General features: G+C 44.4%; 1 protein-coding gene across 4 annotated transcripts in view; it reads right to left on the bottom strand.

The window, feature by feature from the left end:
• The window catches only part of Cep85 (centrosomal protein 85), a 42,484-nt gene extending 37,982 nt beyond the window's left edge, over positions 1–4,502 (bottom strand). For all 4 annotated transcript variants that reach the window (XR_002818418.1, XM_023703080.1, XM_012517309.2 and 1 more), the window contains exon 1: positions 4,372–4,502. The gene's annotated coding sequence lies outside the window, so the exon portion shown is untranslated. The remainder of the gene's footprint in view (positions 1–4,371) is intronic.
• Positions 4,503–8,528: the final 4,026 nt, after the last annotated feature.

Raw genomic sequence — 8,528 nt, 5'->3', positions numbered from 1 at the left:
CAAAAAAATAAAATAAAATAAAATAAAATAATAATAATAATAATAATAAAATGAATTGCATTGGGTCGGGGTGATAGCTCAGTAGAATAAGCACTTCCCTGGCAAGTACAAGGGCCTGAGTTCAATCCCTGGTTCTGGAAAAAAAAAAAAAGAATTGTATGTCATGTGAATTATATCTCAGTTATTTAGAAAAGGTGCTCCCAAAACAATACAGACTTAAGTCATTCTTGACTTTTCCCTACTGAGCTCAGAATTAAAGGAGCAGCTAGTGGAGATTTTTTAGGACCAATTGAAGGACATAGAGATGTCCTAGGATAAAAGTGAGAAAAGTGGATGTACAAGAAGCAATATAAATGACTTATGGAGTTTAAAAGGCAGAACTAAATAGAAGCAGACAAGGAAGAAAAAAGTTTGGTTTCTATACTCAAAACCCCTTACACTACCAAAATATTCATTTATTCAAAAAACTTAACACATGTTTAACATTTATGAACTACCAAGCAGAACGCTACACATTTTTTAGGTTGTATTGTTTAATACAACCTATGACACAGTTACTATACTTTTTTTTTTTATTTAGTGTGTGTGTGGCCAGTTCAGCCCACCAGGGGGCGGGGCTGGCTGGCATGTGGTGCGGGGGATTGAACCGCGGTCCCTGTGTTTTTGCTTAGCTTAGCTTGTTCTAAGTAGGTGCTTTAGACCACTGAGCCATCTCACCAGCCCGAAATGGCAGAAGTGTTTTTTGTTGGTTTTTTTGCGCCGAATGCCTTCAAGGCATGACTGGCTGTCTTGTGTTGTGGGGATCAAACCACAGCAACCTGAGCCTGACTGCTTTGTTGAAGCAGCCACTTAAAGAACTGAGCTAAGGGGCAGGCCCCCCTATACTTTTTGTTGTTTGTTTTTGGTTTTGTTTTTTGGGACAGGGTCTCACTACATAGTTGAGACTGGCCTTAAACTCATTATGTACCCCAGGCCAGCCTTGAAATTGAGGCAATCCTCCTGTATCAGCCTTCTCAGTGCTGGGATTACAGGTGTGTACCACCATACCTGACAAGGCAGTTACTATTATTATCTTCATTTTTTGAATAAGAAAATAAAGATTTAGGCTGGCAAAGACCACACTAGGAAGGGGCTTCAAAGCCAAAACTGTGATCTAATACTTTAAGAGTTTAGTCAGCATTCTTTCTGTATATGACAAAATATGAAAAGAGAAATGAAGGAAGTTACTAAGGCACCACAAGTCAAGAGTTTCTGACTCAAACACCAGGAGCTGCAAACCTCAAAGTTAGGAGCAACAACAATCATATAATTTCACCCTGTTCATTACCTAGGTTCTAGTTCCTAAATTGCTAAGCAACAATTGGATTTTAAAAGTATTTCTCCACTTGAATTATAATCTTACAATGGAATGTTACACATAGCAGCTGTTGAGAGAACCACATGAAGACAGGAGCGGATTTCAGGACATACAAACAGCTGACAGATACTTTAAGAATCTCACACCATAAGTTTGCAGACCAAAATTAGAGAAAAAGGAGGGCTGCAAGGAAAGCCAACATCTTGGCCCTCGCCTTCCAAGGTCAATTAAGACTCAGGACGTAAGAGATCTTGCACTGTAATGTCATGTAACTCAGTAGTGTCCCAAATTTTCTGTATAAGGAGATTATGGGGCCAAAGAGGAAAGTGATCGATAATGTAGAGTATGCCTAAGGAGAGTCACATGGAGAGAAAACATTCTCTCAGGCTTTCATGGGGAGCACATTGGCCAAGCAATGGCCATGACTCATCCACATGGCTGACACTGACGAAGGATCTACAATCTGAGGTACAGGGTCTCAGGACAAATCTTGAGGGGACTTGACTGACCTTATCAGATCTAAAAGCTACAACTCTTGTTGCATAGGTCTTGCTTTATCTTGGCCTTAACTATCCAGCAGAAAAGTACAAAAACGAAGTATAAGAAGTAAAGCCAGGGCTGGTGAGATAGCTCAGTGGTCTAAAGCACCTACTTAGAACAAGCGTGGCAATGCACAGGGACCGCAGTTCAATCCCCCAGCACCACATGCCAGCCAGCCCCGCCCCCTGTTGGGCTGAGCTGGCCACACACACACACACACACACACACAAATAAATAAAAAAAATTAAAAAAAAAAAAAAAAAAAGAGAAGAAGAAGAAGAAGAAGTAAAGCCATGTGGTTACGTTGAGCTGTAGGGGACTCAGGTCAACAGTTTCTGACACTGCCTGTCAAGCGGAAGACCCAATACTATTATGGATTACTGCACTCTTTTAGAATATTGTGCTGAGTTAACACACCAAAATATTCAAATGACAGAACTAAACAAAAAAGGGGATAAATGAATGTCCATTTTGTATCTGTGTATTCAAAATGGTTAGGATAGATATATAGTTATATTTTCTTAATGAATAGAGGGATTTGTTGTAATAGTGTTTGTAAATAGGATAGCATGTCTGCATCTTGTACAGCAAATAACCACTCGGAAGACAGTATGCAATGTGTTAATTATTGAAACTGTCCTACCAATTTAATTTGAAACTGTTTCATTGCTATTTGTCTCTCAATAAAATTATGGGGGGGGAATAAAAGAATCTCACACCAAGCTGGGCATGGTGGTGCACAACAAGTATTGAGAGAAGTGACTAGGGCAAGCTCATTCTGGGCACTTAAGACAAAAAAAGAGACAATATCGTAACAACATATTATATTTATGGCCTTGGTTGCTAACTACACAGACCTAGTGTAAAAAAAGATAAATCTTTGCCAAAAAGCTGTGTTTATAAAGAACAAATCCATGATCCTCCTGCTTTAGCCTCCCTAGTGCCAGGGTTACAGGCATGCACCAACACACCACACTCAAAGTCAAGGTATAGTTGCCCTAATCATCCTTAACCTAGCACACTATATTCAATTCACCAATGAAATTTTACTAAGTACCTCCTACTTGCCTGGCCATTTGTGTCACAAGCTGGAAATGTACTGGAGTAGAAAGAAAGACAGCACTGTTCTTCCTACTTTACTGGGGTGAAGTGCACAAAACACTGCATTAGAAAAATACACCTCAACACACTAAACTACCAGTTCATCCAAAGCACAAGCTCCTTTTTGTTATAGCAATGCTCAACTTCAGCACTACTGACACTCTGCCTCTCCTTGGGGAGAGGAGGCTGTCCTGCACACTGCCTGATGCTTAGCAACATCATGGCTTCTTTGTACTTGGTATCAGAAGCCACAACTCTTGAGTTGTGACAATTAAAGCTGTCTTCAAACTCTGTCAGATCCCAAAAAGGAAAATTCCCCTGGCTCAAAAGCAGTGATCTAGGGCTTTCTCAAGGACTGCCAGTGACCCAGTCTTTTTACTTTTTACTTTGTGGTACCGAGGACTGAATTCAGGAAGCACTGAGTGACATCCTATGCCCTTTTTTTTTTTTTTAAATTTATTTATTTATTTATTTGTGTGTGTGTGTGTGTGTGTGTGTGTGGCCAGCTCAGCCCACCAGGGGGCCGGCTGGCTGGCATGTGGTGGCTGGGGGATTGAACCGTGGTCCCTGGGCTTTGCTAAGCTTGTTCTAAGTAGGCGCTTTAGACCACTGAGCCATCCCACCAGCTCCATCCTATGCCCTTTTAATTTTATTCTGAGGTTGAGTCATAAGTTGCCCAGGGTGGCCTCGAACTTGCCATGGTCCTAGCTCAGTCTGTGGGAGTAGATGGGATTACAGGAGTGGGCTCCTGTCCTCCAACCAATCTTCTCCACATGTCCTTCCAATCTCAGCTCATGCTTCATGTCCCCAGGGAACGACTCCTTGGTCGTCCTGGCACGAGTCTAAGGACTTCTCAAGTTGTGCCTGTCCCCCAATATTTTTCCCCTTGAATTCATCTTTATGATAACAGCTCTTCTCTCCCGTATTGGGCGTCGAACCCAGGCCTTCCTGTATACGAGGCATCCCTAGTCCCTAACGCTGGCACCTCGTTTTGCGTTCTCTGTAAAATCTCTCCACCCTACACTTACTGAATGCTGAGTAATATTCGCTTTAACATCCAGTCGGCCTCCAGGGACTCTGTACTCCCTAAGGGCAAGGAGGGCGGTGCCTAACACAAATGCTATGGAGGGAATGACAAGAACAAAGCAAGACAACCAGGGAGGCCAGGCGTCCGGGCCACCAGGAGTCAGGGGACGCCAGTATTTTGGGGAGGCTCAGGCAGAGAAACCCGACCGGGATGGGGGGGGGGGCGGTCACTCGGCGCATGCGCACTCCGCTGTCCCGCGTCCCCCACAGAGGCCGGTCGCTTTGCCAGAGCTACGCAAGAAGGGGCACGGTGTGCTACTACGACTGGGGGCCGGAGAAGAACTTACGCGGACTATAAGATGGTGACGAAATCCCTCACTCAGGGATACTGCCAGCGGCCACCACGTCTACCTCAGGCGGCGGTTGCGTCTCTCAGCTTGACTAACGGCCGTTACACGCGCGCCAGGCCGCACACCCAAGAGCGCGCTCCCCCCAGCCCCGCCTCCCTCTGCCTACCTCTGACCAATCAGGAGTCAAGTTTCAGGAGTCTCCCGCCCCTTTTTTGCCCACCTCTGACAAATCAAGAGTGCAGCCGCGCCGGTGTCCCGCCCCTGCACGCTGTCCTCGGCGCGGGCCAGCCCAGTCGCTGTGCGCATGACCCCGCCGCCCCAGAGCCTTCTGCTTGGCTGAGTGCCGTCCTACCTGGAGGCGGAGGCGGGCGCCCCCAGCTGCGGAAGGACCCCTGTGCCTCAGCAGGTCGCGAACCCGGCGGCCAGGCCCTGTGGGACTCTCACCCTCCTCCTTTCCCACTGCCCTCTATCAGTCAGCTTTGCTGTAGCGAGGGCTTTGCGACCGGGGTTTAGGATGGCGCCTATGTCACTGGCTAGTCAGTGTTAGGGCTTAGTCTGTTGGTCTATCAGCTTGAATGAATAATGAACTTGGGTGTGACAGGATGGATGAAGTTAGTGGGTAGGCTCTCAAATTAGAACCTGTTACTGGGAGTGATGTCGAACGCCTGTAATCACAGAATTCTGGAGGCTGAGGCAGGAGGTTCTCTGTGAGTTGGAAGCCAGCCTGGACTACATAATGGAGTTCAAAGCCAACCTGAACTAGATAGCGAGACCTTCTCCAAAAAAGAAAAAAGAAAAGAAAGAAAGAAAGTATGACCTGTTAATATCATTGTTAAATCTGGCAATTTGAAAGATTCCATCAGCCACTTTCAGGCCCCCATAAATTCTTCAGTCTTTTGCCTTCAACCTGTCAAAGTGGCAGAAAGTTGGATGCTCCCACTTGGTGGTTTCTGTTTCTTTTGTGAAGAGTTAGGAAACAGGAACATGTGGAAGATTTGAGAGGAATGGGGGAGATTTAAAGAAATGCAGAGACATGATGAGGAACGAGTTGAGATTTAAATTTACAAATGGCTGCCAAGAGTTGTGGTGCACTCCTGTAATCTGAATTAATGGGTAGGCAGAGGAAGGAGGACTTCAAATTCTCCAAAGTTACTCCAGGGCAACTTAGTGGGACCCTGTCTCAAAGAAAAAGAAAAAGTGGTGTGCACCTGTAAGCCCAGCTCTTGGGAGGCTGTAAACAGGCAGATCACTATGATGATCTGATCTAGTAGTGAAACCCTGAACACCTTGTAGACCCTTCCCTAAAAAAATACAAAAAAAAAAAAAAAAGTGAAGAAAGTCTGGGGCTGCAGTTCAGTGGTAGAGCACTGCCCTCTAGGCCCTAAATTAAATCCACTGTACGAAAAGGTACCATTTGTACAATTTTTTCAGTGTTTATCTATAGTATAAAAGTAACTCTGAGGGCCAGGGAGATGGCTCAGTGGAATAAGCGCTTCCCTGGCAAGAGCGAGGGCCTGAGTTCAATCCCCGTTTTTGCAAAAAAAAAAAAAAAAAAAAAAAAAAAGTAACTCCGTTATCTACCACAAACTTTCAAATATGAGTCCACACTTAAATTTTAGTAGACTTTGCCTCTAATTTTGAAAAATATTAACAATTTTGATATTCTTAAATCTTCAGTTATTTTTAAAAGACTAGCTGTATATTTAATAAAATGTATCAGTAAAAGTATACCACGCAACATGACTAAAAGAAAAGGGACTGGATTTGGCCAGATAAGTCTATCCCAATATAAATGCAAATCATTTATGATTTGATAACTAGTTATGTTAACTGCTTTCATGTGCAAAATGTTGCCTGGTAGACTATTATATGAGCATTTGTTGTTACCCAACACCCACCAAGTCTTCTGGAACATGATCAACTAAGTTTAAGTTCAGTAGCTTTCTTGTTCGTTTTGTTTTGTTTTGTTTTGTTTTGTTTTGTTTTGTTTTGTTTTGTTTTGTTTTGAGACAGGGTTTCACTATGTAGCCCAGGCAGGCCTCAAACTCTCACCAATTCTCCTCCCTCAGCCTTCTGAGTGCTGGGATTATAGGTATGCACTGCCAAACCTGGCTCAATTTTGTTTTATTCTACTTCCTTTTTTTAGATATTTAGGAGCCAGGGAGATGGCTCAGTGGAATAAGCACTTCCCTGGCAAGTGCAAGGGCCTGAGTTCAATCCCCGGTTCCGCAAAAAAAAAAAAAAAAAAAAAGATATTTAAGCACAGCAGAGTCAACATTTTGCCCTTCATGACGTCTTTTAAATTTGAAAATAAAGGCAAGCCCTTCACTAGAAGGGCATTTTTTTCTCTTCCCTGAGCTGATGTTAGATAACTGGCACTCACAATTTAAAGGAAGAGAAGTTTAATTTGGTTCATGGTTTTAGAGGCTTCAGTCCAGGGCCCACTGGCTCCCACGTGGTAACAGCACCTGGTGGAAGGGTGTAGCAAAGGAAAGCTGTGGAGCTAGGGCAGCCAGGAAGCAGAGAGATGAGGGAGGAGCTGGGACCAAGAGATAACAGCCTTCCACTTTAGGTCCCCAGTGGCCAGCCCCATCCTTCCAGGCCCTGTCTCCAAGTACTAGATTTTTAAGGACCATTTTAAATATAAAATATAACATTAAATGATTAGGGCTGGTGAGATGGCTCAGTGGTCTAAAGCACCTACTTAGAACAAGCTTAGCAAAGCACAGGGACCGCGGTTCAATCCCCCAGCCCCACATGCCAGCCAGCCCCGCCCCCTGGTGGGCTGAGCTGGCCACACACACACACACACACACATAAATAAAATTTTTTAAAAAATTGTTAAATTTGGGAACTGGCAGTGTAGTTCAGGGATAAGGTTGTTCCCTACCGTGTTTCAAGATCCTAGGTTCAATGATGAGCCCTAAAAAACCAAACAATAACAACAAAGCCCTGTTAATTTAAATTAGCAGTTGTTGTTGTTGTTGTTGTTGTTTGTTTGTTTTTAAGACAGGGTCTCACTGTGTAATTCAGTCTGGCCTGGGAACTTGTAGCAATCCTCTTGTCTCAGCCTCCTGAGAGTTGGGATTACAGACTCACATGCCTGGTTAATTTAACTTGCCTGGACCAATATTTTTTCTCTGGAAAAATTATATTAACATAATGATGTTAATACCAATAAAAACAGCATTTCAAACACAAAAACAGAGAGAGAGAGAGAGAGAGAGAGAGAGAGAGACAGAGAAGCAAAGTGCCTTCCTATGCTACTTAGAACAAGCTTGCCTTCCTATGCTACTTAGAACAAGCTTAGCAAAGCCCAGGCACCACGGTTCAATCCCCCAGCACCACATGCCAGCCAGCCCCGCCCCCTGGTGGACTGAGCTGGCCACACACACATAAATAAAATTTAAAAAAATAATGAAGAGGGCAAAGGAAAAGACATTTTCCTCTGTTAAATACATTTAACCCTTGTTCTGGAATTGCAGGATTCTTGCCCATGTTGCACAAGACAGAACTTGGTGTCAAGTGGCCCACGGTCCCGGAACTTCCCCTGGAATGAGACAGAGTTCCTATGTGGAAGCAGAGCTCACCCGGTCCAAAAAACTCTTCCATTTTAAGAATGGGATGGGGCGGGGGAGATGGCTCAGTGGAATAAGCGCTTCCCTGGCAAGTGCAAGGGCCTGAGTTCAATCCCCGGTTCCGAAAAAACAAAAAACAAAAACAAAACAAAACAAAACAAAAAAAAGAATGGGAAAACTAAAGACCTGTAGAGAATAAAGTAATTTCTCACTCCACTTTACTGCCTGTCCTTCAGTCCCACTGACCTGGAGCCCTGGTTTTATGGTCAGATCATACAGCAAGGAGAACAGAATTCCTTGCTGCTTAATGGCCATGCCTGCCGCACCTCTCCCCATGGTACGCAGCCACCTAACCCCACACAAAGAATTTCAGAGATGGAAAGAGAAGGCAGGGTGAGGAAGAACAGCCCAATACTCAGCAGGTGTGTCCCTTACAAGACAGTTGCTGGCTCCACACTAGCCCAGTCTCCAACCCCTGGTCACTGTAACAGGACAGTTTCGTTGCCTCTCTTCCTCCTCTCGACCTGTGCCTCAAGCAAGTAAAGTAGAAGCCCAGCACACGTGATGGAGGTGTCC

The sequence above is a fragment of the Octodon degus genome, unplaced genomic scaffold (assembly GCF_000260255.1).
Source record: "Octodon degus isolate 3935 unplaced genomic scaffold, OctDeg1.0 scaffold00163, whole genome shotgun sequence".
Classification (NCBI taxonomy): Eukaryota; Metazoa; Chordata; class Mammalia; order Rodentia; family Octodontidae; genus Octodon; species Octodon degus.
The sequence above is the reverse complement of the archived record's forward strand: the minus strand, read 5'-3'. Positions and strand labels throughout refer to the sequence as shown.